The sequence below is a fragment of the Choristoneura fumiferana genome, chromosome 19 (genome assembly GCF_025370935.1).
Source record: "Choristoneura fumiferana chromosome 19, NRCan_CFum_1, whole genome shotgun sequence".
Lineage (NCBI taxonomy): Eukaryota > Metazoa > Arthropoda > Insecta > Lepidoptera > Tortricidae > Choristoneura > Choristoneura fumiferana.
The window spans coordinates 1,460,388-1,479,580 of record NC_133490.1 but is presented as its reverse complement, the minus strand read 5'-3'; the positions used below and the strand labels follow the sequence as shown (position 1 = coordinate 1,479,580).

General features: G+C 38.0%; 1 protein-coding gene across 2 annotated transcripts in view; it reads right to left on the bottom strand.

Annotated features, from left to right (window-relative positions):
- Gbeta13F (guanine nucleotide-binding protein subunit beta-1) overlaps positions 1–19,193 on the bottom strand; it is a 64,959-nt gene that overhangs the window by 15,567 nt on the left and 30,199 nt on the right. The gene's annotated exons all lie outside the window — the stretch shown is intronic.

The following is a 19,193-nucleotide window of genomic DNA, read 5'->3' as shown; positions in this document are numbered from 1 at the left end:
ATGCACTCGTTTCGCAATTTACGAGTTCATGATATTTCATGTTTGTTTGGCGTCCGACGGACGCTCGAGAACTCGGCAATCTATAAATCTTGTTGGTTACTTCCCTCACACTACTCCGTTTTCATTTATTTACTACAAGCAAGCAATATTGAGAGGAACAAATGATTTATAAACGAGTATCCCACCGATTGCTAAAGGTGGGCTTCCGAAACAAACGGCAGTAGCGTCAACTGAGCACGAAAAATCACATTTGTTACTAAAAACTCAAGGATCGGTTTAGCCCCGCTAGCTCCGCTAGATTCGTTGTCTCTGTTCATAAACTTTATGACATAAAGGAATTGGGATGCACCAAAAAAAAATAACCTGTAGTTTTTATTTTATTTTTGGGAAGAATAGGATATTTTAAGATACCATTTTCATTGTTTTTGAATTTGGATGAGTATTTAATTTTTTTTACGAAATACGCTGGATGACGTCACAGTGAGACAGCCACGTTCCATTGCCTAGAAAAATTCAGGTCGTACATAACATAATCTGTGGCATTACAATTTGACAATAATTCAAGCACACTGCCTTTGTGACGATGCAGTGTCAGGGGTCAAATGAGGGTCATTACTTAAACTTACTTTATTTAATTCAGTTTATCACATTTTTGGAATCTGATTTCTGAAAACGCTTCACAAAGCCTATTTCTCCAAATGGTTTTCGATTTATTATATGTTGTCAAAAATTGGGACATCCCAATTATTACAAGTTTTTACACTCCCTAGACTCCCTCAAAAAACCTTATACGGCTACAGGTACATAGATACTCGAAAAGTTCCAACAGCCTATACCACATAAGACATTATCTGCCGCGCAGCGGGTGTCGCTTGGCTTGGCCCCTTAGTAATAAAGACGAATAATAATGTTACAACCCTGTAGCACCCTGTAATATCGATCAGTTCCATTCCATGCTAAAACTTCAGAGAGGTAAGACAACGCTCAAAGAAGAAATTGGAGTTAATAGACGAGTAACAAATTGCCGTACGTTAAAGGGCTGGAATTTCTTTGTACACGTTATATTAACGAGGTCAGGTTAGCTTTACGCGTGTTCACACACGTACGCTACGCACTTCTAGTGTCCACATTTGTCTACAACTTGTTTCTTTTACCGTAATATAGTGTTCCTAGTTATGTTGCTACACGTTTACGTTTATTGGTAAAAAAATGTCCTGTCAGTTGCGTCTTGTCACCTGCATTGCCAGCAAACTGTTTAAGATTGATGTAGAAAAAGTTAATTGGAGTTATTGTGTTTGCGAGCGGACGAAGGGGGGGGGGGGAAGGTTTCCCAAATATATATTACAACCGAACGCCTTCAGAATCGGAAAAAATATATTGACACTTAAGTTTTAGTTTGTAACTGATCCTTTTCGAGCGAGACAGCGAATTTAGGGAAACCAGATAGAGTCTATTCACGATGACTCGTGGCGTAGTTCTTATTACAATGTCATTAATGTCTAATTTTAACAAAATCACGCGTCTTCGTGGATGGCAATAGGTATAAATGATGCAATAAAGATTAAAATAAGCAATAAAGATTTTGAATTTGAATTTGAAGGTCCAGTGTCTTACAAGAATATTATGGCCTCAAGTATTTCTCTGCTCTTATTCAATCTAAAATTTATGTTTGACGTTTGGTCAGAGTAGTTACCATACCAGTTCTTACTACTGTTTTGACCTTCTCTTCTCAATACCATCCTCTTCTCGTCATAAAATTCATCTTTAAACATAGCAACAAAATGATTCAGTAAGGTGAGATTTCACGAGAAGGTGAGATTTAAGTACGATAACGAATAAACGTTAGCTCGTTATTGTCGCTTCTAGCTACAAAGCAACCTTTCGGGTTGCTCATCGGAGCCGAAGCGACGGCACGGTCTACCGCACTGATCGGAATTTAAGGAAGGAGTATTGTAAAATATCCCATTATATCAGATAAAGACATTCTTCGGGGGTTGCCATGCCACCCGCACTATATTTATCTAAGAATCCTACTATAAGATATACAAGAATAATATAGAAACATACAATATTTCCATCTCTTAATTAGTTGTGCTTTAATTGCAACCTTAAAAGCACTCGAAAGAATTATTAAAAAAAAAGAGGCAGCAACCCATTCCTTAAACGCATTCATAAACGAAACAAGAGTTCCTAACATTTTCAACTTTTGCACATATTTTGTCAGCAGGTACCTATTACCTACTGACTTTTAATGAACTTCTCACTCTCACTGTTTGAGAGGTCAATGTGTCATCTATATTGACGACATCTTAATATGGTATTCATCGAGCAAATAGCCCACTTTCTACATTCTGCAAATAATAACTTGTAAATGTATAGACTATATACTGACGGAGCAGATGTAGTTACTTGGCATTACATTACTTGCAATCATCGCAGCCAGGTAAGGCAATTCAACACTGACACATAGATACGTTTGTATTCTACTCCAAGAGACCACGGAAGTCGTGAACGGGCATTCCGTTAAGTCCTTCACGAAAAATTGAAATTTCGAGAAAACCAAGAGTTAAATTCTAGTCGGTATGAACCGTAGAAGTCTTCTTTAGTCACATGCTTAGATTAAAGTAGGAGAATCTACACTCCTGGTAACAATAAGTTCTGGGCAAGCGGCCAAGAAAGATAAAAGGAGTCCTCCGCATTGTATTTCTTTCTTTCTTTCTTACATTGGACAGATCAATCCGCAGCAACACAAAAATAAACGTTCACAAAGCCGACACGATCGATGAGCCGAAGACCGAGTCACATGGAGATCGATCGTCCGGAAACCGGTCCATGGAAGTCACGACCCCTCAGCAATAAAAATTACGACACAAGGAGGATGAATCCTATGTTACTAATTACTTATATCTCATCTACTCAGGCATATAACATTGCATTGAATAGTCATTTCGAACCGGGTATGATTATAATTGACGTAATGACAATTACTGACGAACAATAGGCCCAAGTTTTTCCGTAAATGGTGCGATTTGCCACTATAGAAACAAACCACTCGGTGTGTCATGGTAAACGTCTTACGTAGGTATCTGAATGGATGGTTGAAGTGGAACAACCATTTTATTAAACTTTTGATTATGCCAAACCCCGCAGTTTCCTTCCTGTTAGACAACAATAAAGAATCATAGAACTTCACTTATGTTCATACCGTAACGTCCGGTTTTCCTAAAAACAAGTTCGTCTTTTAAGTGGGCATTTCGTATCAATTGATCTATGATTGGAATATAGCGATCGCTTTTGCGTTTTTCAAGTGGCACATTGATCATAATGTCAGCCGAAATTCGTCTACTAACTAATGAACACAGGCCTCCCTCAAAGAATGCCACAATCACTTTTCCTGCACCACCAGCATCCATCGGAATCCTACGATCTTCATCAGTACACCTTATGGAGGGCCTAACCATGCTGCGTCATCCATTACATGGCCACTTAAACACAGTTACCAAGACAGGACGGGCAGCAGCGTCTCACAGTTTTCGATCGAATATCCTGCAACTTTCTATGAATAATCTCCCTAGAACCATTGATTATTTCGATAATCATCTCATGGTTCTTCACATTTACTAAGCTGCACTTCATACCGTCGACCTTCACCAGGCCATCATCTCTTTAATGTTACTGAATCAAAAGAGCAATTAAAACAGCGTAATAACCTTCACTTCTTATTTGTACACACCCACTTATATTTCCAGTAAAACGAGACGTCATCGTGAAAAACGCATTTTTTTCTCAGTATTATATATTTGTGCAGCACCCATGAACTGTCTGTGGACACATCTTATTTAGTCATCATTATCATGTAGCCTTTAGATATCCCACCCCAAGCAGAGGACTCTTAGATTGACAAGGCTCGAACTTTAGTTTCTATGCGGGCCTGGTGCGTATTGCGATCTTCACACGCACTATTGGATTGCTCCGCAGGTTTGTATTTATTCCTTTACCGTAAAGCTCGTGGTAAATTTCAAATGTAATTTCACATATTTTTTCAAGAAGCTGAAGCGCCAGCTCGGGTTCGAACCCGCGATCGTCTGCTATGCTATCACATGTTCAAAATAATGCTACCACGTCTTATTAATAACAACTATTATCGATTAAATAATATTGAATTGAACTTTATTGACTCATTCTCTCGTATCCTGTTGTTCCCAGTCAGATTTAACATCTGTGAGCTGCATTTTCCCCGCGAATCGTGAAGTTTTGCGGTTCTATACGAGTTTTTCCAAGAAAACTGAACTCGGCACTGTTTTCGTGAAATTTGGTAATAAATTATTGATAGTCCATAAAGCTTCTTGGATTTCGTGTTGTTTTAGAAGGACTAGCTGCAATCAATATTGATGGCTCTGATATATCGCTGGGTTGTGTTTGACTTTGGAATTTAAGATTCGTATTATGTTCTAAAGAGCTGAAGACGCGGTCATAAAAACTTTTACAGAACCATTTCACAACCTCGTTGATCTTGTATAGACTATAACGTCTAGCTAGTGCGGACATTGTAGTTTCCAGTACGATGCTCCCTTTCGAAAGAAAGCAAATAAAAAATGACGGATTTAATTATTAATTCACATATACCACACCAGACGTGATAATACTAAAACTGAATATATCAGCATTTTGGTATATCAATTTTTTGACGATTTTTGGGCATTTCCTGCAAGTGAATCGTAGAACTTGGTGCTATCGGAATACGTCAGTTTTATAGCGGGACTAAAGATAATGATACAATAGAAATCGTGCAATTATCTTAACATGTACTTATCTACGTATAAAAGGACATGCTAAATTTAAATAGGGTAGGACAGTACAATACATCTAAATTCCCTACTTTAGGGCACAAGGGCTTCTACAATAAACGTACTTAAGCGGAAAACCTTTTCATTTTCCTTCGAACAAATCTACATTAAGCAGAAATTTTATGTGACACATTCAAAACACGTGCAAAGCACGATGATTGTCCGAATATTTCGTTATATCAGAGATCCATATTTATCTAGAACAAAACGTATTGTTAGCACTTTCAGCATTTTCTAAAGGCGTCAGATTCTAAAATAGGAACGCGGTATCGCCGCCGTTATTATGAATTCTCAAACAATGGCTAAAGCGGATTCCAGTTTCATAAAACTTCCAAGTCCTTGACGGTTGTAATTAAAACTATATTGGAGGAAAAACAACATTGTTGTCGTTTGTTTTTTGAGGATTATTTCGCTACCAGGGCAGAAGAACCTAAAGATAATCTATTTTTAGCCATCGCCGGAGAGACCATAGTTAAAATGTTTAAAATCCTTGAATGTGCCAAATCTGGCAGTTGAAGTTTGTTTACATTTAGTTAATTACCTAACCAAACCAAGTATAGATACAAAAAATATTTAATCAAACGATCATCACCACTTATCATGGATACAGTCATCAACATAGATTACCAATCCCATGTAAAATAGGAGCAATAACTTACAAATATTATGATATGCATTGAAATAATTCCGAGTCCAATTAAATGGTAAGTAATTCGTTTTTAGTTTCTATATGTACAGTCAAGGAAACTGATTCACTCACCAGGGTAGAACCTTTGTAATACTAATGTCATGTTGACATCTTATACATCTGCCAAAGAAATCATAGCGAAATGAATTATAGTCTGGATTCGCGCTGTCATCGTTCATCCACCATTACCTCTCATATTTCGTTTTCTAGAATTGTTTTGCCGTACAACAGCAAAACCTACTAGACACTGGCAAAATTGTCCTCCGATGGACAGAGCCATATTTTTTTAAAGAAACAACAACAACTAGAATTATAGTCTGACTAATGAAACCTGCAAAACCGCGGCAAATTCAAAAACTTTGTAAATGGTATCACCACTATCACCAGATATCACCATAGAATAAGTAATAGTACAAGTACAGAAGCGTACACGTGACGATTAGGCATACGAATCGTACCTACTTTATTCTTCTCTGTCTATCGCATGCCTATTGGAAAATAAGTAATTACTTAAAGCGATACCTATGTTGAACATAAAAAGGTTAATATGAATATTTTTGAGAAAAAGTTAATCTTAGGAGCCACTGGAGGAAGGGATATTAGTATCAAAATAGTTTGCTATGCCTACTGACCTACAAATTCGGTCACCGCATCTAAACACTCTTTTTTTCTGTTTGAACAAGGCTTCCTCTCTGCTTGTTTTTGTTTGAATTTGCTTATCAAGGTTAAAATAATCGGTGCCACACCACTTTTGATTGTTTCGCCCATGTTTCAGCAGAAAATTTCCAAAAAACTCGTATTTGAACACAAAAAGGTACTAAACTCATCAAGTCACAGAATAGATAGTGTCTGTTTTCTTATACTCTTTGGTCTGTTTGCCCATGACATTTGAATAATGTTGCCACTCAAATAATAGCTGGGTTCAGCTTTCATTAGCCAAACTATAGGAAGATTCCACAATGGTACTGATTCAGTATACTTGAGTGGACGTAGCTACGTAGTAAATAAACACTTAATGTGGAATCTATCCAGGAAGTTACATAGAAGTCAACAAAAACAACGAATTTGGTTTTCCGGTTTATGCTTCGAATATAAATTATTATGTCATTGTATTCCTTCAGGAGACAAATGGACTTAGCCAACCTCCCACCTACAATTTCTCCCGAATTTTGAAGCGCTTTATCTTTGTAATTTTTGTTTGATTGACAAAAGAAAAAATATAAGTGTCCATTATTTTCTCTAAACAGAATGCTATTTTTACCTAGGATAGGATTCTACTTCTACCCAATTAAGGGTGACACTATTTACCGGCACGGATAATACCGACTCGATATTTCGCTCGTGTACACGCCCATACAAACTGGTGTCAAACTGACAAGAGTTTCTATGGGCGTGTACACGAAATATCAAGTCGGTATTTCCATGTCGGTATTGTACGGCCGGTGAAGTGTCACCCCCCAATTAAAATCAGGAAAGTCAAGGTTCAGTTCAGCTTCAGCTTGCTTTGAGCAAAAAAAAGTTGAACTCGTTTTTACATCTTTAAAGTTTATGTTTTGTCTACCTTGTGTCCGTAACGAACGAGTAATAAGTAGATAGAACATCTGATTTTTTTTACGGTTTCTAAATAATTGGACTGTAACGAAACTCTTTAATCTAAACATCAGCTATGTCTTTAACGGTTTTCAATGATTAGTTTAGTCACGTCCGATTTATCAAAAGTATTTTTCGCGTGCCCACAAATCACGAGTGGGACCAACTGAATAGACTGAATTGGACATACCTATATTTTTTTAACTACCATTCATTCAACCCGGCCATTCGGACATGAAATTATCAGAGCATGTCTACCAAGTAAACATCGCGTTTTAAAACTGTAAACAAAGCTAGATAAACAAACCAGTAAATACCTTAATGAGACGTAATCCTCAGAATAACATTACCGCTTTAAATAGTCCGCTAATGGCGTAACGGAGTCCGCCAGCGAACAGGTCAATAACTCCGATCTCATGCGTGGTATCTATCTATTAATTAATTGGGACTAACTGCAATCCCAGGTAAGCTGAGCGATGCAAGCTGCACACTACGTACTTGTTGTTGGTTTAGTTTCTGAACGGAATATAAATGAAGATTTATAAAAAGACGCTAAGTAACCCCGGCAGACACCCGGCTACCATAATGTCCACCAACGAGATGGACGGATGACTTAGTTAAAGTCGAGGGTTCACGGTGGATGCAAGCCGCTTCCAACCGAAGCAACTGGAAGTCTATGGTGGAGGCCTTTGTCCAACAGTGGACGCCCTACGGCCTGAGATGATGATCATGATGAAAAAGACGAAAATCTTTGTCTTCGATAAACCAGAAACTGACTACGATTTCGAGATCTCAAGTGCGATTGCCGGTCGGAGCAGGCTGGCAGGCGGGTATTTCTTATTGTTAAATTTGAAACTGGGTCAATTCAATTTGTATGCATAACCTCTATCGTTTGCCCGAATTTCATATGCCCGAATGTATCGTTTTCTAGATTTTCATTTGCCATAAAGTAATTTATTTCTGAAATAGTCATTTCTTCAGAGTTGATATTAAACTAACCAACTGCATTCAGTATGATGACATTTAAAAAAATCCTGAAAACTGCACGGTATGGCAAGTGAAATTCGGGCAAATGAAATTCGTGTAAGTAAAGTAAACGTTTGTACGCATTACCCATCGTATTTATTTACTTACTTATAATGAAATCATTCGGCAACATATTGAAGATTTTGGCAAAGTAACGAGTCCTTCGTTCCCGTGTGGGAAATAATACAGCCCGATCCTTTACTCATGAGAGGAGGCCTGTGTATAGCAGGATGACATATTGCAGATCTAAATTGATTGAAAGGGCATCAACGTAAAATAATACAGCATTTTAATTTAGACCTTTCAAAATTAGATTTAGGTCTAAATAAACGGTGTATGGAGTTCATACCGCTTTCGATCTAGGTGTGCGAATATAAGCCGGAGACGAAAGCGTCTCCGAGAATGGCAATGGCGGACAATTGCTATCGTTGTTTCTGTTATTTAAATACACCTATTTGAATCCGAAGATTGAAACTTTACCCGCAGCGCACGCTTTCCATTATGTTATTCCTCATTTTCGCAATACTCATGCAACACAGTATCTACGCAGTGGACATGCGTCTTTCAACACTCCCCTATAGAAAGTATATATGTATACATAAGTGTTACTCGTTACAGTGGCTACGTTCGTTATCGCGAACCCCCTGGGGCAGTAATCCTGTCATTTCTGCGCATGTTTTCCTGCTTATGAATATAAACAGACTTAGCTGGAAGTCACTTGTGGAAATTCTACTTAAGGGTTGGGTCAAGGAGATTATGATAGTATAAAGATCCCTGTGACAGTATGTAATCTATCGTCGAAAAATAGACCAATTTTTGAGTGCTTATAAGTTCTTTCATTCCAAATGTAACATGGGCTTACATATGAATAATCGTTAAATGGCTCTACATAAGAGTATGTAGAGCCATAGAACCTAAGCAGCGGGGGAAGAAATTATCAAGCCTGACCATGTTTTATTTTAGCCAGTAGCATGTTCTAATTTTACATTTGAAATTTACCACGAGCTTTGCGATGAAGGAAAACATCGTGAGGAAACCTGCACAAACCTGCGAAGCGATTCAATGGTGCGTGCGAAGTTCCCAATCCGCACCGGGCCCGCGTGGGAACTATGGCCCAAGCCACCGTGTGCCTTTCATACATAACGGGGGCAAAAAGAGGGCATAAAGCGTATACGTATGTAGTTGCCATAAAATATTTCGAAGCGACCGAGGTGGTCAAAAATGCCGGAACAAGCACTCTATTCTCGAGGCTTTAGAGCTCCGATATTTTTGATCACCTTGGCCGTTCCGAAATATCTGATGGTGACTGTACTGACGCTGCGTTCGGTACATTTTTGTAGTTGTTTTATATGATTTATCTATACTTTTACAATCACTGGGATAAAGGTACTAATTTTTCAGAAATGAGGCAGGACAGGCTGCTTTCTCTATTTTTCTACGAAGGCGTCTCTCTAAATAAAGAAGGTATTTCACATAAGTACTTAAAAATCAGTGGAATCGCGGCGAACCTTCTGCAGCTGTTGCGTATAGTAGTTTACTCTACTCCAGTTAGAGAAGTAGACTGTCTGACTCACTCGATGGAATAATAATTTTACGATACGTGATAGCAAGATACGAGGCAACGTGCAATTCGGCTGCAATCAATCGATTTTCCCCAATATTAGTTCGTCACTTGTGACGTCAGGGATTACCGGTAATATTGGTTTTCCGTTTATTTGGCTGTGTCAATGTTTATGAAGCTACGTCACTCACGCGTTTAAAGGAATTTAAGATGTAAAATGTGCCGGTAATGAAAAAATGCTTCCTCCGAGCCAGAAATTGCAGATTATTTAGTTAATTAATTATACTCGTAGTTCAATGCGTCATAGGCTCTATTCGTACCGTTGAAACTAAGTTTTTGGCTCATCGTCTTCGGCATGTTTATACGTCCCACTGTTTAGCAGCGAGTAACCGGCCTTCTCTCAGCATGAGCTTGGTCTATAGTGCCTTCGCATGTTTAATTCGGATCGAGAACTTAACACACATCATGGAATTGCTTCACAGGCGTGCAGTTTGCTATCTATGTTTTCCTTCACCGAAAAGCACGTGGTAAAATTACACAATGTTACACACATAGAGGTACGCGCCCGGGCTTGAACCCACGATCCTTTGCTTGAGAGGACATAGGTCAAACTACTAAAGCACAACGGTTTTGGTTTTTGACTACCACGCAAAAAAAACGCTTATACTATGTAAGACGGGCAGTTTAATTTTGAAATGTCCTACTTGATTTATTTTTAGCTTATCCCGTTAGTCGACGTTTCATGGTTAAATTGTGTTAGTTCATTGCGCGGCCAAGGTGCTCGCTGCACAGGTCACCTAGCAGGACACGCAATGGACAAAAAACACGCTCGCCGCGCCGCTACCCGCTGTCCCGTCGCGGCCTTATGCTCCGTTTCCGCCAGAGATGTGCGAGTGTTGCGAGTAATGTGCTTTTCATGAACCAATAGAAACCCTTCATTTACCTCGCTTCGCTCCGCTCAGCTGTTTCCTTACGAAGCGTTTCTATTGATTCATGAAAAACATACCTAGCAGCACATCCTCGCACACTGGTGGAAAATGAAGACTGATATAAAATTGCACACCACGATTCCAGTGCGTGTCATGTTCATTTTACAAACACTGACTCGCCACTAAGGGCCATCCTGTCCAAACAACTTAAATTGCCGAGCACGCAGCTTGTTTACAGGGGACCAAATTTAAAGAGCAGCCGACGACCACGTTTATTATGTTAATTTCCACGGTCACCCCTAAAGGAATGAACAGAACGTGCGAAGCGTTGGCAAGGTTTTAAAGTATGGTTTTCAGTTTGTGTATGGTCTAAGTCTAAGTGGGATGCTAATGAATGGTTTGCGACACACCGCATTCACGTAAGGAACCAGTTAATCCAATGAAGCCACAGAATTTACAGAGGAATAAGAGATGTTATCGTAGAATTTTCTTCCCTAATCGATGTCGCAAATTTTACCTCTGCCGCGGTCAGTGTGCACAGATTTTTTCCTGTTTGGACAGGTTTTAGTAGATCACGGGAGTATTAATGAAAAGTAATCCATTTTGAATATTCTTCAATAATCCATTTCACAGAATGATCTGGGTAACTAAATATATGGCTTTTTAGCCACACACGCGGTTGCGTTGTTAGTAGCTCACGTGAAATTTCAATTTATCTTATTCTTAGTTTTGTCACTTTGTGAATGAACGCCATTACCTCCCAAATAAAGGAAACGTTTTATTTACACTCCGTTGGAGTCCTAACTAAGAAAAGTACGAGATCGCCGAGCTGGAGGGCTGCAGGGCTACTACGAAACTCGAAGTTCGTGACGTGCGGTCCCTCTGACACTTATACTATTATTACGAGAGCCAGAGGGACGGTATGATGCGAACTTCGAGTTTCGAGTTTCGTAGTAGCCCTGCTGCTCTAAAATTCGAAGTGCATATCGTTTCGTCCCCTTCAATCTCCTAAAATACTATTAGCGTGAGCAGAACATCAGTATAATATTACGCCTGCACGCAGGGGAGTGCAGTTTTATACTACAATATTACGATAAAATATCATTCAAAATTTAAATAACGAGTCTCAAACACGAGTATAATCCTGTTTCCTCAATCTTAATAAGACTACCGCCTCGCCGTCTATTTTATATTAATCTCCTTCGCAAACTTCCCCGTCTCTTATATTTGTACGTACCTATAGCAAACTTTTGCCGATAACTAAGCTACGCGCTAGCGAAAAACGAAACCAAATAGGTCACTAGGGCAGACAGACATACAGCAGACGACACGGTTCAATCAAGTTAACAACAACCTATACATCATGCGTCAGTTGTAATTACAACAGATTCATCAAAAGGCTTACTGCTAGCGAAAAGAAGATATACCTGTCTCGGACCAATATACGTCCCAAACTTGGGCATAGTTCGTTCATAATGAGGGTTTGGGCTGTAGCTATGTAGTTCCAAAGCGAGCCTAGTGCGAATTGACAACTTCACCCACACACCATTGATGAACGGACAGCATAGCATAGCGAAATTAATAGTTAATGTCTCCTTTGGTGTGTGCTTTCGGTTTCGGCCAAACAGTGAAACATACATACGGTTCTGGTTGCAGATACTAGTTGTGGTCTGACACCACGTTAGAAACGTATTGTTTATACCTATTTGTGTGACTGTTTTACATTGGTAAGTAACTTTGGAGAAGCGGTAAGTTGGCCTTTGTACTTGTATCTTAATTTTGACAATTTGTGTTTGTTTCTTTGTTTTTGTGCAATAAAGAGTACGTTACATTGCTGCTGTACTTGTAAGTTTCAACGTCGGCCCGCTCCAGATATAGCACAAAAAATGGGCCAAGCTAAAGGTAACTTCTGTCATAGATGTCATCCTCATCATCATAAACCTATACTAGTCAGTCCACTTCTGTACATAAGCCTCCCCTAATAGGCGTCATAGCGCCCTGTCCTCTTCTCGACACGACACATCCAGCTTCTACCAGCAGCCTGTCGCAGATCTCACTCACTCCACCGGGCCGGAGGGCGTTACACTACGTTTGCCGAAAAGCGGTCTCCCCACAAGAACTCATAGATGTAACACGTTTATGCTTTAGATACTTCACGCCTCACTTAAATACGTAGTTTCTATTATGGTGGGGCACCCACACGAAACCTTTAAATGGCACAGGTAATGTGTTATGGCAGGTGCACCGAGGCATTGTGCGTGCATTCTACTTGCATGTAGATATGCTGGTCTGTACGTTCCTCATTGTTACATGCACGGCTGCTAATATGCAGCCGGGTTGTCTTGACAGGTGGGTGATAGGTTCGTTCGTTGTCATTTGCTGAAAATGGTGGGCTATCGCCATCAATGTCATCATTCTACAGTTTTTAACAGCGAAAGGTAAGTATTAACAGCCTTATTCATAAAAAGTTAGAGCTTCCTTGAAGGCTCCTTGAAGGACCGATGCTAAAAAAACGTGATTCATAAACGTCTGTTAGCGCTAATCAGTCGATCAAGGCTCTGCTAAAGTTAGAGGACCGTAGACCCTCCTTTATCTCCCTGCTAAGTCATAAAATGGCCGCCACAAGTTTGAACAGCTGTCTTTGACAAGAGCAAAAAACCATACCGAAGATATTTTTAGTGACGGGTGAAGTTACGCAAAGATTAAAAAAAAACAGAAAAAAATATTTTCAGGAATTTGTATTTAAAAATCTTTTAAATTAGGTACTTATTACTGCTACTTTACTTTACTACTTTACTAACAATAAATATATAAAAAAAAAAATTAGGATGATTAACATAATTACCGCTTTTTGCACTTAAACATAAACATGCAGATCGAAAATGGCGGGAAATGTGCTGTCCCTGCTGTCATTTTTTTTTTAAATTATCGATGAGGCCATTTTTTGTCTTTGATGTGTCAAGATGGCCAACATAACGCGTCTAATCCGTCTATCAGCAGCTCAACAACTAGCAGACTGCTAGCAAGCGTTTATGAATCATGCTTCTTGACAACCGTCTAACAAGCTTAATCAGTCTGCTAAGTAACAGACCGATCAAACCTCAATTAAGGATTTTTTATGAATAAGGCTGTTAGTGTTTAAGAAAACTTTAAGCCTACACCGGAAGGACACATTAGCGAAAGGAGGAAATAGACATCATAAAACTAAGGGTTAAGTAGTGTCAAAACCTATGAAACATAACGTTCACCGCTACACTGATGTGCTGCGGGCTCTGATCTATTAGCCAGACCTGAGGCCGTATTGTCTACCGCTCTGACGTTCGCGATCGCCAACTCTTTCTACCCTCGTCTTATACCTACCGTGTGACAGAAAGAAGTGGTGAAAGCGATTGTGATACCAAGTGTGTTAGACAATAAAGCGGTGACAGAAACTGTTTATTTGAGTGACTTAATATGTCAAAGCTGTCCATTTTGAAACGCCAGTGACTCGTTCGCCCGGATTCGATTTGTAGCATTCGAAGATGGCGGATGTAGACAATATCTAATTTTGCTATTTCTGTTTCTTTGGCTAGTTGAAGTATAATTTTGATAGTGTTTTATGCGGCGATTAACCTTAACAGTGAACAGTGATCCCAAAATCCTATATTGATCTCGTGTCTAACTTTTTTTAATGCGCAAGTTGTCTCCACGTGGTTCTGGAATTTTACTATCAAGTTGCAAAAACTACAATTACCGTACAACGTCCCTCTCAAAAGAACAGAAAAGCCATATTTTAAAAGAGAAGAAGAAGACTCGACCCTCTATCAAATAAAATGCTCTCATATCATTGGTTTAAACAAATTACAATAATATTGTCATGTTATGTATGAGTCATGTTTAGTAGGTAGCATTTTGCGTGCAAATCAACAGCTGGCCCTATACTACGAAGTGCAAAATTCGAACTTCGTATCGTACCGCTGACGCTTATATTATTTAATACGAGAGTGAGAGGGACGGTGCGATACGAACTTCGATATTCGAATTTCGTAGTAGCCCCCCTGGCCTGCACTGAAACACTTGGTTTCATAGTAGATATAAAGTAAATAATACACGTTGCTTCGTCTCAAAGTACCTAAGACTCAAACAGCACATAATTACCTACGTAGATAAACATCACAGCACGACGCGACATTTTGACCTTGAGCTAGATTTCCTAGTTGACATTGAACTGAAGATAAATCCTAAACTTAGGTTGATGTGGCATGAACAATGAACATGTGTCTTAAGGGTGCATTTAGTATCTGACCCCATATTTGTCGATCCCGAATAAAGGACAATAATGTACGACCCTGATAATACAAATCCTTATGGCAATATGGAACATGCAAGCTTTTAATAAAATAAATAAATAAAAAATAAATATCATGGCACACTTGACAGCAATTGACCTAGTCCCAAACTAATACCTACTAAATACTAACAATATAGGTATACTTATTAATTCAAATATAAAAAATTGACAGAAGAGCCCTTCGTAGCCTAATTTATCTTTATTGTTTGACAATCCGAGTTGTGGAAGAATTTTCTGTCTAATCAACAATTTAACATGTCCTATTTTTTTTATTATTTTTAAAACTAGGAAAATCCCGGCCACAAACAGGACAAAATAAATAAAAGCTTGTAAAAATTAATCACGGGCAGAGATAGGAAATGGTTCTCAAGTTCTCCTCTGTTCTTTGTAAGCATTTTCCATATAGATAACCATATTCATGGAAATGTGAATGACCCACCTTTACATTTGTTGCAGTTCAGTTATAATTTTGGTTAATGTTTGGTTTGGGTGGTATCTGTCTGAACCCAGATCGTTGGGCCAAAAATTTGAATGGGTCTCTAGTGACGGATACCGTTAGAGGCAGACCGAAGAGGAGATGAGGGACGACTTAGATGCCTATAATGGGATGGCAGCTCCTTTTGATAGGCAGGAGTTGGACTGATTTTTGTTTCCACTATGTATGGAGCAGACTTAGCATATCGTACAATGATCGGCTGCATGGAAGTACCGAGCCTCTATGAAGTTGGTCAATATATTGTTGGTAAATTGGGCTTTAGGGTTAACAGAACAAGGTCTGCTTTCGATTGCTGCTGCCAATAGTCCCTGGTCTTACTCTGGGTGTTTTTTTTTTCATCAGTTTGTTGTAGTCTAAAGGTCTTGTGTTTTTGCTTAATCTGTGATCAATTCAATTTGTAATAGTATCTATATCTATGCAATTAACAGTAATGTTTTTATGTAAGACATAAAAGTCCAGTTTGCCTCAATTTCTGTTCGCAAAGGTAATTTTACAATCTATTTGAAATATGTACAGGCAAGTCAAGCAATAACTACAAAATGTCCCAACATACTTCATGTTGAGGCAATTTTCAACGGTTTTCACACGATTATGTAAACAAGGTCGGCAAACACTACGTCCTGGCGTCCGTTTACAGAAAACTAGGCACTATTGCAATGTATAAAGTCCAAGCCCAAGTTATTGGGAGGTCTCGGTGTACACAGATTTGAACTTTATTGTAGAGATGTTAAGGGTATGAACAGTTGCTTAAGTCAAACTGAACTTGGTAGCCTACTATGATGGCTAGTTTAACTATAATACTCAAGCTAAATAAGAATGTCTCTACAAAACATCTGCTAAACACAATTAGGTATGTCAATTTCAGCTGGATTGATGACCTGATGATGGATTGATGAAAAATTTTTTTTCAAAGAGGCTTATATACAATTAGTAGGATAATATGAATAGGCACATCAGACAGGTATTTGGATGGTATGGGTTGTTGAATGGAGGCATAAACGTGATTCTGATTTAACACTTGCAGAAGAAGCAATGCTGATTTAGAAGTTAATTAGACAGGCCTTTACATTCAGAGATTTGGTTTCAGTACAGGGAGAGTATGACATGTATCTGAGGCTGACACAGTCACATTTGGTGTACTAAGGCCTTGTTAAAATATAAAATTTAAAAAAATACATCCAATCCTGCCCATGATGCTCTTAAGCCTAAACATGAATGAATGAAAGAAAACAAAGCACGAAAATAGAATAAAACATTATGAACTCTAAGAAAATCAAATAAAAACTAAGATGTAGAAGATCCTCCTACAAAACAATCAATTTCAAATTTTGTTATAATGAACTTTAATCTTCATTAAGTGAGTTCTGTCACAGTAAAATAAGTCCTACACACAGATGCTGGGCTATAGAAGGTAAATGACTAATGACAATACTTTCCTGGAATAGTTTATATTTTATTTACACTCTATTTTACTGCAACTTTCCAAGGAACATCTAAAAATTTACAAACATTAGAAGGAAGATCGCATTTTTTTTTTAATTAAAAGTCCTAACCTCCCCTTGAATGAATGAATGAATGAAAACATTTATTGCTTGTATGTGAGTCATTACACTGGTGTTACAATATTTTAAAAGTCTATCACAGTCAGCCGTCATCTGGCATGCAAATAAAAAATATTCTTCCTTTCAAAATTTATTTAACATAATAAATAACAATATAATGAGTAAATAATAAGGAATACAAGGAATGTTACATGTTTATTATTGTTTTTAACCAACTTCAAAAAAGAAAGGAGGTTCTATGTTCCAATGTTTATGTTGTATTTATTTTTAATGAAATCCTTGGATTATTATTATAACTTTTTTTAAAGTGTGGGCATAACATCTATGAAGGAAAAGAAATGATGCTATTATTGACCACCATACTGTTGTTTAGATTTCTGAAAGAAGGCAAATAGAACTTAGCTGAATAGTTTAAAATAATTATGCTCTTAAAATCAAAACAACATTGTGTCCAAAATATGCAGTCATAGCTCACTCAAAGATTGATTAATTACTCATTGCTGAAGGCAAATCAATATAAACACAAACAAATGAAGTAACTAAAATAGCATTGGTAAATTTAATAACTTCAGACAAAACTGTCTATAGTTAAGACTTAAATGCGACCTCTACTACTGAATACTTGATGTATAGATATCATTTAATAATATGAAATTTGTTTAAAAAAATAAACCTTGTTGAGTTTCTTGCCGGATTCTTCTCAAAAGAGGTTTTTCCGAACACGATTGTAGTTTTTTTTTTGACATTCATAAGTGCTTGTTATAGCCTAAATTGAATAAAGATATTTTGACTCTGACTTTGAGTTTGACTCTACATTCTACAATTCAGTGCATAGCTAGTATGTTATTTCAACTCAACGGTTCTTTATTTCTGTTTTATTGACCTTCAAACCAGATGCATTGAAACAAGACTGTACTGTCCTAATGCAAGGGGTGATTACATTCACCTTCTTTCTGCTCTCATCCTATACTGCGTCACAGAAAGAAGAGGTGCAAATTATTGTGATTCCGAGTGCATCCTACTTAATAATATTATAAATTGAGTTTGTGAGTGAGTGAGTATGTTTGTAACTTCTTCACGCTGAAAATGGCTGGATGGATTTAGATGAAATTTGAAAAAAGTTAGTTTATAACCTCGATTAAAACATAGGATATCTTTTATTCAGATATTCTACAGGATAGGGATAAATCTCTAAATAACAACCGCTGAGCTTAGAGTCCTGAAATTTGGTATGTAGTAGGTAGCTGGATGTCTGGAATAACACATAGGCTATACTTTTTATCCCGATGTCCCATGGGATAGGGATAAAATCTCGAACTAATAACCGCTGGCTTAGAGTCACGAAATTTGATATGTAGATAGCTGGACATCTGAATAACACATAGGCTATTTTTATCCTGATATTCCCACAGGATAGGATAAAATCTCGAAATAAAAACCGCTGGGTCATGAAATTCGGCATAGGCTTTAATTTAACGTTAATGAAAACCACAATGTAACTTTAGGGAATTCCACAAGAATTTAATAAATCCGGAATTTAAATTCAACTGCTGTATCTAAAGATTTACGCGTGCAAAGCCGCGGGTAAACGCTAGTAAGAAAATAAAAAGGCCTCAGGGTACTGCAGCTTTTCCAATGCATTTATAACATTTGGTGTTAGGTTTTGAGCGGTTGAGCCTAATCCCTAATGAGGGATAACAAGAACACATTCATCATCATACAATGGTATATTATAGGTTTACTCCATCGGGTAGAGTAATAACTACAAGTTAGGAAGCACTGTTATTACATGGCTCTGGCAACTCCAACTAGAAAGGGAACGGAATAAAAGTCCACAGGCGGTCCCGGGGCCGAATGTTTAATTTGTGATCAGAGGCCTTATTGTTTACCTATAATAATTGTTTTCACTACTACTTTCGGTACAAGACAGTATAAAGATAGTGAATGTAATTGTGAATATCATTGCATTAGACAATATGGCCCCAAAGGCAGTATTTATTTATTTATTACGTTTCAGACTCTAACAATTCTCAAATGACAGTGTTTGTTTGCGATCAAATCAAATGACAGTTTGCGAAATCTATCATTTGATTGCGATTGCGAGCATCAGAAACGTTAGGCAATACCGCCAAAGGTCTAGAGTTGTAACAAGTTTAAAGATTCT